The sequence below is a fragment of the Mus musculus genome, chromosome 11, assembly GCF_000001635.26.
Source record: "Mus musculus strain C57BL/6J chromosome 11, GRCm38.p6 C57BL/6J".
Classification (NCBI taxonomy): Eukaryota; Metazoa; Chordata; class Mammalia; order Rodentia; family Muridae; genus Mus; species Mus musculus.
The window spans coordinates 27,498,732-27,506,657 of record NC_000077.6 but is presented as its reverse complement, the minus strand read 5'-3'; the positions used below and the strand labels follow the sequence as shown (position 1 = coordinate 27,506,657).

Sequence of the window (7,926 nt, the reverse complement as noted above, 5' to 3'; positions counted from 1 at the left end):
ATACTGAAAAAAAAAAAGAAGTGTATTTTGAACTAAAAAACATGGTTTATTTAGATTTTCTACTTATGCACTTAATACTTGAGCCACCATGTGTTCTGAAATGAACATCATCAAAAATTTGAAGATTAATTTTTATTTTATAAAAGAACAATAATTTTAGCATAGAGTAATATTGTACATGTCTTAGACATAAAAGTGGTTTATTCTTGTAACACTACCATGTCTGTGGGAAAGAGACACCCATAGTCCTGAGCATAGCTGAATCAATTAAACTCTAGCTTTAGTGCATGACCCTGTCTATAATGAAAATTTTGGTTTCTTTTAAAACCCAGTTATGTTATATGAATATGTTTTTGTTTAAATACCAGCAGTGGGATATGTGTCTGTTTCAGAGTATCCACAGCTACAATAATTATCTTAGGCTCTAAGAGAATAAGAGGGACCTGGATTGTGTCAGGTGCATAAAATTTGTATGGAATTCCTGAAGTTTTTGAGACGATAATAATGTGAGAGCCCTGAGATCTGTGGTAGTTACTGCTGGTCTCTGATGCTGTGTTTTCGATTGATGGATTGCTCATTGGGGATATCCTGAAAAGGAGGTTGAACTTGCCCCAAGAAACTAGACACCCCTAGGCAGAAAGAGGTATACATGCATCTAGGCCCTTTAACTTTCTTTCTCTCCTACCTAGTATTGGGTGGTTGAAAAGGATTGGGGTATAAGGAGCTTTGGAAGGGTGGTAAATAATATAGAAGGCAATAAAGTATCTTTTAAAATGTACATCTACATGTCTCAAAAACTAAGGTAAATGGGTGGAGAAATGGTTCAGAAGTTAAACGACAACTTTGGTCTTCCAGAGGACACATATTCTGTTCCAGGATCTATATCCTGTGGCTCATAAACACCTGTAATTCAGCATCACGAGCTATTCCAACTTCTTCAAACTCTGAAGGCAGCAGAACTCATGTATGCAACCCCAAACACAGATACTGTCCTAGTTAGTTCTATTGCTGTGATAAAACAATATGACCAAAAGCAAGATGGGGGAACAAAAGGTTTATTGACTTACATATCCAGAATCATAGTCCATTTGGGGGAAACCAAAGAAGAAATATTAACCATTCAGGAACCTAGAAACAGGAACCAATACAGAGAATATGAAGAAGTTCTGATTAATGAATAGCTTGCTCTCCTGACTTACTTAGCACTTGCTCATCATACTTTTTTTATAAACCCCAGAAACACCAGCTGATGTGTGGGCACTGGCAAAGGGCTGGACCCTGGCAACAGGCTTGACTGTTTATAGTTCATTCTTCTAGAGGCATTTTCTCAATTAAGTTTCCTTCCTTGAAGATGACTGTAGCTTATGTCAAGTTGACACAAACCTAGCCAGCACAGCAACATACACATAATTAAAAGTAGAAGTAGAGAGTGAATGAAGAAGACAATCAACACCAACTTCTGGCCTAAATATACACACATATACATGCATCTTCATGAATACCTATACCCATGTATATACATTATATAGGAATGAACATATACATATACACAAAAGGGGTTTTTCCAAAGAGTTGGCATTCATTATTATATTATATAATAAAATGAATCAGAGATACTATTTATATTTTTCTCTTTTTATACAATTTTATATGTCAGGCTTTACTCTGAATATATTCATTTTCTAGAGAAGACAATATTCATAAACTTGCTCAGAATATTAAATAACATATAACAAATTGTTTTAGGCAGAATAGGTCCTAAATTTAATTGCCATTACTTATGTTTTTTTTAAGATGGAACCTAAAGTAACAATTTTACAGTTCTCATTCAATTCATAATTTGTTTAATATTCTCATAAATGAAAAATAGTAGATTTATTTAAAAGAGAGAACAAATAATATCAATGTGAATACATAGATAAGTAAAGGTAGATGATAGATAAATGATTGGTATATAGATAGATAGACACATTCATGCATAAATAAATGATATATAGATGATTGATATGTAGGTAGAAAGATAGATGATAGATAATAGATAGGAAAAATGTAAACAGCAACCAATTCCATGTCGAACCAACACATTCAGTTCTTATTCTGTCAGTAGAGAAATGAACAAGATAGAAGAGGAGGGATTTTTGCTATTCATTGACCAACAGAAATGATTTGCACAACTCTGCAAGCCTGAAAACAGCCTCAGAAGAGCAGTGGAAGTGTGTAATTAATTACAGTGTATGCACACAGCACAGATAAAAAGAAGAGACATAGTGAAAAAGGCAAAAAGGACAAGTTTACTTACAAGACTCCTTCCTAATCCAAGGCAGAACTAAGGAGAAAGATGTCCTCTGCCTAAGAGAGAACAAGAGACTTTGGGAAAATTACCACCATACTTTACCCTTGATGTAAGCTCTGAGCTCCCTGCAAGCACTGTTTTCCAAATTGGTATCAGTTGGCAGTACATCTAAGGTTTCACATATGCCAAGTCAGCTCTAAAAGTCATAGACACTAGACTTGACCTAGTGCATGGCTTTAATTTCTAGTTACACTCTAGAACCAGACATGCTAGAGTGAAGGTGAAGAGGTACAGAATTATCTCATGTAAATGGAAACCAAATGGAGCAGGAGGAGATACTCTTAGAGTAGACAAAAGATGTTTAAATAAATATGTGAAGTGAAACAAAGGTGGTACACAGAAATGCATATATATATATATATATATATATATATATATATATATATATATATATATATATATATATATATATAGGAGTTACTCAGAGAATGTAACTCCTATATATATATATGCACCTAAACAAGTGAAGCAATTATTATCAGATCTTAATGGGGAGAAAGACTCTCATATTGTGTTACAAGAGAGACTGCAATACCATACAGAAATCGGCAATGCACAAATCATTCTGTCACAGAAACAAATTATATGACTCAGGAGTAAATGGATATGATATACTTACCATCTTACCCAGCCGAATAAGAGTTCACATTATTTCTTGCTTGCTCAGAAAACAAACACATTCAACAACTTAAGAATGTTGAAATTATATCAAGTAATTTTTGTGACCAAAAATGGTATGAAACTACAAGTAAGTAGAATCCTGCTTAAAATGGCTTCAAATGTTAGAAATGGTGTGCCCTGGTCTGTGATCTTCTGCTGCCATTCACTGACATAAAATCAATGTTGTAATGCTGTTTCCAGTATATCAGTTTAAATAACTGGAAAAACCCTGTACACTTAGATTTTTTAAAGGTACTTTTAATAAGGGTTATCAAATGCTTCAACCCTTCCCCTTCTAACACACAGTCCAAAGGCAAAGGAGAAAAGATGGTCAATAAAGCAAGGAGATGTGGACCAGTTTAGTTCTTTGAGACGATTCCAATCTCCATTTGTCAAGAAAGCAACAGTCTAGTTCAGTAGTGTCAGGATACCAAACACAAATCAGCAGTGGTGGCACAATCCAATAGAAATATGCAAACCTCTGCAGAATTGGCACAAGTCAGAGGAGCAACCAGTGTCTACCAGGACACCAGAAGTTCTCTCCCCTGCCTCTATGAAACAAAGATCAGCAAAGATGTGAGACCAACAAGGCTTTTCAAAGCTAGCCATGTAAGTACACTGTTACTGTCTATTTATACTCTTTCCAAACACCACGTGTCATCCTATGGGTCTTGTCTTAGAAAAACACCATGAGAGTCTGCATCTGCAAAATACCACCTGAGTCTACATCACATAATATATACAAAAACTTCCACTTCAAATACCCAAAATTTTGATGGATACTTTTCTTCAATGTTGAGAACCAGATAGGAAAGGCTTTGAAATGACCTTACCTATTTACAGCAAGGAATGTTCTATTTATTACTACGACTGGCACTTAAGAGGTCTATATTAGCTGACCAGGTGATTTTACTATTTGACTATAGGCAGATCCCTCAGCTCAGTATGTATTTGGGGATAAAAGTAGTATGAAATTTATGGAGCATTTGAAAAAATTAAAATGTCTTAATTTATTTAACGTAAACTCCAAATAAAGAACAAATAACAAGGTATGAACTTATGCAAAATTCCCTGTAAATTTTCACTGCTCTTTCTAAGAAAAGGAAATTTAAGTAAGAGTATTTGGTACTCGAATGTTTCCTTAGTATGACAAATCATTCTGTTCTTCAGCTTTATTTGCTAATTAAAAGAAATGTTACTTTCGTCTAATTGACTTCCAAACTGTTAGAACAGTGGCTCTCAATCTGTGGGTTCTCAACCCTTCGGGGTCAAATATCAGATATCCTGAATGGCTGTTATTTGTATTATAATTCATAACAGTAGCAAATTACAGTTATGATGTAGCAATAAAAATAATTTTATGGTTGGGGTGACAACAACATGAGCAACTTTATTAAAGGGTCACAGAATTAGTAATTTGAGAGTCACCGTATTAGAGCTTACAATAATTATCTACAGGTCAAACTGGAAATAATATTAACACAAGTGCTCTGGGAAAGCACTGGCTGACTTGCCACAGAACTCTTAAGTTCTAGGCAAACCTAGTTCTAGATAAAGATATCTGCTTTCAGGCAATTGTGAGCCGGATTTAGTATTTCAGTGCTGGGAATTAGACACATCTTATTTATTCTTCAATTAACTACTGCTTTTCAGGAGGCTTTTGTAAACTAGTTAGCTCCTATATGACAAAGCATTTACTTGGAAATTCTTGTTTAACTATAAAAACTTCAACTATCCAGCTAAATATACAAGATCCAAACAGATAAGTTTGCAGAATGCTAACTAGTATTCCAATAATATTCATCTGTTATTGATACTACAACTGTTAAGTACACAGTTCTTTTCAAGGGGAGTAAAACATTTAGAGAGCCATTAAAGTTTGGTCTAATAGAGAAACTGGTTGACTAAAATGGTGAGTGTGTGTGTGTGCCTGAATGCACGCATATGCTCTGGTTTCAAAATCATGTATCCCTTTCTCATTGATCAAATTCAGATATGAATCTCTGAGACCATGTGCCAAGCTATATTAAATCATATGAAGCTAGTTCCAATGAAGGACTGCAAAACTGAGATGTCATTTCTCACAATAAATTTAAGTGATTTCTACTACAAACGGGATATAAAAGTTGGCATGGCTAGACATATATTGATAGCGTGCTATCCATTCACTTATTTCTGTTTAGTTCTAAAGCAACATTTTCTATGTATATATACAGGTAAGAATATTTCACTAACATTCAAGTGAAGTAAATATTATATATTGAACAAAATTCCAAGATAACTCAATTTGAGTATATTTATTTTTAAGAAATTATTTTTATTCTTTTACTATGTGTGTGTGTGTGTGTGTGTGTGTGTGTGTGTGTGTGTGTGTGTGTGCAGGTGGGTGCATTTGACTGATGAAGTAAAAAAGAAACAGAAGAAGTTCTGGAGACAGAGTTAGAGGTGGTTCTGAGCAGACTAATCTGGGTGCTAGAAGTGAACAGCCACAATCTTCAAGAACAATACATCCTCTAAATTTCTGTGCCATCTCTCCAGACCCCAAATTTGAGGTGAAATATATATATATATATATATATATATATATATAGAGAGAGAGAGAGAGAGAGAGAGAGAGAGTGAATAGATATATATAGTGAATAGATATATATATTTCAAAAATATCACAACTTTCTTCTTAAAACCACAAAATTTATCTCGCTTCTGGAAGTGTCTTCCCCCTGTGCTTCGTGTCTAATGATCAATGACCCAGGCAGTGTTCACTGCTCTGAAGCCTACTGCAGCCATGGAACAATTTTCAGTTTTTAGAACATACATTCAGCTACCTAGTAACAGCACTAGATTTGTTTGCTTTGGGATGAAAATATTTTGATGAAGTTTTCCGTCAAAAGTTTGCAAACACTGGAAGAAATTCTTATTAGAGATCAAGAATATTGATAAATTTTTCAGAATTGACTATGTGAGTCAGTGTAATAAAAATAATGAAAAATTATTTGGCTACTGTGTCATTCTAGTTTTTTTTTCTATTGTTTTCCACACTATGGAAACATATACATTGTCCATATTAATCTTCTATAGATACATTTCATTTTAACAATTTATTTTATGAGAAAGAATGTTTTTGTTTTTATTTTATGAGCAAGAATGCATTGATGTATAGTGACCATATGCTTGTGGGTGTGAAGCCCCCTGGAACTAACTAGACCTACAGTTGTGAGATACCATATGAGTCCTGGAAACAGAACCCAGGTCCTATGCAAGAGCAGCAAGTCCACTTTTATTTTGAACAAAATATGAACATACTTATTTATTAGAATACTCAATAATAAACATGTTATCACTTTCTTCATGTGAGGGAAAATATACCTGATGTATGTTGTGGGAAGAACAGGATAAAGGCTCCCAACACAGGTATCAAATAACTCCACAAGACCATTTACCAAGGAAAGAATGTTTCCTGTTAGCATTGTCTCTTCTGTAAATAACCACGATTTTCACAGAATCCCTTTGAACTGATACTGACTCAGATATGGAAGAATGTCAAATTACATACATCAGGAACACACAGGACATAAAAAATGACACTTGGACATAGGCCTAACATTACCAAATTTATTCAAATGATAAGAGATGGGAGGGACTGCTACCCAAAGAAAGTTCCTCAGTCATGGTAACATTTATGGGGAACTTATATCAAAGACACAAGAGATCAATGTTACTGTCATCCTACCCTGCACAGTGGAAGAAGTTTGCATATGAAAGTATATACCATCCCTGGATTAAGTTTCTCCTGGTTCTTCCTGTTGATAAATGGTGGCATTCTGCCTTTTACCTGTCTTAGGTATCATTTTATTTTTTTAAAAGGAAGGATAAAAGTGATAGAAGAGGATGAGGAGATGATGAAAAACATCCCTGTTAAGACAAAAATAAAATAAAACTATAAAAACAACCAGATGTAGTACAATATAACAGAAACTGGGTGAAAATATTACATGCTAACAGACAATATGGTCCACAAACAGGGTAGGAGTAGACAGGAAAGGGCAGAGGCTACAACCTATACCAAGAGCCTTTCAATAGACTCCTTAATGTATTAGATTTGCTGCTTTAGTTCAGAGCCTTGTTTGATAAGGTAACAGAACAGGTGATGACCAGCCTGGAGATTTCACAGGCACAGGCCTGTAGTGACCTGTGGCCACATGTTGCTGGGTTCCTGAAAGGAAAGATGGGGTTTTGCATAGGAAAGGCTGTGAGAGAATTAACAAGCAAGTTCTCTATTGAGGCCAATGTTTATGGGGGTGGGGGGGACCCATCCCCCACCATGTCAGGATCTCCTTGCTTTGTCAGGATAACTACTTTTTCAGGATAGTGTTAGGAGAACAGGTTCAGCCTCTCAGCAGGTAGTGGTGTCTTGGAGGAAACCTGCAGATGTGGCAGGACAATAGACTTTACCTAGGTCAGAAGACTCCACCCTAGGTGGGCTAGCAACTGTGGCAAGCCAGGTCTGAGCAGCCTACTCAAGGCTGGGGGAAGGGCACACAGGCCCTTCCAAATACTTAGGGGACACTCTTGTCTTCACACAGCAGAGGGGGGAGCAGGATGATCTCCAAGGTCAAGGTCTCACATCTGTTGCCATCACAGTGAACTCAGAGATGCCTTTGTTGAGCATTTTGGTGGCTTCATTGACTCCTCTCCATAGCTATTTGCAGTTACAGGAGCTTCTTGGTGAAGTGGGCATCTCCGAGGGAACTGGCCTTATGATTCACATCAACCTCAGTCGTGGCTGTGGGGCACCGGGCTCACTGCAGCAAGCACTTTTAAGTACTGACCCACCTCTAGAACACCCAAACGATTTTGCTTGCTTGTTTGTTTTTAATAATAGCTAATATTTGTTTGTTAAATATTGGTGCAAG

The 7,926-nt window shown here is 35.9% G+C and overlaps 1 pseudogene; it reads right to left on the bottom strand.

The window, feature by feature from the left end:
- Positions 7,071-7,926, bottom strand: part of Gm12077 — a 50,961-nt pseudogene continuing 50,105 nt past the window's right edge.